Source organism: Furipterus horrens, unplaced genomic scaffold, assembly GCF_987537825.1.
Source record: "Furipterus horrens unplaced genomic scaffold, mFurHor1.1.pri manual_scaffold_4, whole genome shotgun sequence".
NCBI lineage: Eukaryota > Metazoa > Chordata > Mammalia > Chiroptera > Furipteridae > Furipterus > Furipterus horrens.
Genome location: NW_028327174.1, coordinates 72,355,745 through 72,357,595, shown reverse-complemented (window position 1 = coordinate 72,357,595; position 1,851 = coordinate 72,355,745). Strand labels below are relative to the sequence as shown.

The following is a 1,851-nucleotide window of genomic DNA, read 5'->3' as shown; positions in this document are numbered from 1 at the left end:
GTTCCTAAAAGATGTTGTCAGCCCTCCTGTATATTTGTTGATCATCTTACTTAGGTCCCTTGTACTTCTATCTGGCATTGTTTAGTCCCTCCTATGCTTGGCATGGGGAGTTTAAAAGACCCCTTAGAGAAATGATGGTACTTAATTGGTGGCAAGATCTTTAGTGCTGTGGACAGCATGACACAAAGCCAGCCCCTGGCACATTCAAGTGTTACCAGAATACTATCTGAAGGAATAAAGAGAAAATTCAGTCCAGGGGGCAAGGCTGGTACAATATTCCCTCACTTATCATGGGTATTACATTCTAGACACACCCCCACGCCCTGCGATAGGTGAAAATCCACGAAGTAGAAACCTTACATTTATTTAAGTATTTATATATATTTTAAGGCTTTATAAACCCTTCCCACACACTTATAAACTATTCCCAGTCCCTTATTAACCTTTCCCACTCCCTTATTAACCTTTTCCACACTTTTATAAACACTACTTATGTTCTTAAACATATTCTGCACTCTGTTTTTTTTAAGTATCACAAATAGGCCTTTTTATTTGTCACCATTAAATGTCTGTATTTTAAACAGATTCTTGAACTGGGGGCTCACATCCATCTGCTCACTCAACATTAGCACCTGTCTCATCCCCAGTAGTTTTCCCAGAACTGCTGCCTTCACCCTGAAGCTCCATGAGTTTTCCCAATTCAAACTTGGGCTTCTTCAGCATTTTGACTTTACTAACAAAGACATCGTGAAGCGGATAAATAGATTGGCAAGCCTTTTCTATGTCTTTTCCAATGCTATCTGGAATCAATTTATTGACCACTTCTTTCAAGTCATTTGTACCTCTTGGGTCATGATCTCCATCATCTTCTTCCGGATTTGGCGGACCTGTTGATGTTGTGAATAAGAAATCTTCCGAATCCGATTGCTGCGCTTTTTAGTAAAACCAACACAGAAGAGACGAAGCAAATACCCGTTGGTAGTCTTGACATCAACATGAGCGTCAGTCATAGTCTGCCACTTTTTGACCATGGAGCACATTTTGTCACGGGTAAGATCCATGCCATGGAAATCAGTCAGGCAGTTTTTGCCCTGAACATCCTCAGTAATTAGCTTGAATTTTCTAGATGCAACTTCATCGTTCTGCAGGTCAGTGAGGCTCACTTCAAAAACATGACCCTTCAGACCATCAGAGGCGATTTTGGTTCCTTGAGTTCTCGTGACTAGTGTTTTTCCAATATTTCTTGTATTGAACATAGCTGGTGCTTTCACATCATACCAATCTTTCTCAGAAAATGGGTCAACCACTTTCTTCTTTGCTCCCTTTTTGCCGCCTTTCATAAGGCGCTTATTCTTGCCCACCGCCAGGGTGCTGCACAGAGAGCCAAAAGGGCGGAAGTAGAACTCCATATTCTACACTCTTGAACCTATGTAACTTTAACAACATACATATAGAGTACCGCAAAATCCTGTGATATAGCAAAAAATCCATGATAAAGAATTAAATATAATAGTTTTTAAAATTCCGCGATACAGTGAGGCTGTGATAAGTGAACCGCAATATAGAGAGGGACTACTGTACCTCCATTTCATGAGGTTTGAGGGAAGCCAGATTAGAATGATCTAATTAAGATGACATTTAAAATTTAGAAAGCAGTTTTTTTTGTAGACATCAGCTTGCACAGGCAGCTGTGTAAATTAGTGAAGTATATCATTGCCTGTGTCTCACACCTACAATTCCTAGCAGTGCAGTGATTGCATTATAGTTCAATTATATTGACAGATCTGGCCAGATCAATGAAGTTGTTGTACCACATGCACTGTCTGTGGAATTTTGTGTTCAATTTAGTGC

The 1,851-nt window shown here is 40.0% G+C and overlaps 1 pseudogene; it reads right to left on the bottom strand.

Annotated features, from left to right (window-relative positions):
• Positions 1 to 615: 615 nt before the first annotated feature.
• LOC150012201 (small ribosomal subunit protein eS1 pseudogene) lies at positions 616 to 1,409 on the bottom strand (annotated as a pseudogene).
• Between the last annotated feature and the right edge of the window lie 442 nt (positions 1,410 to 1,851).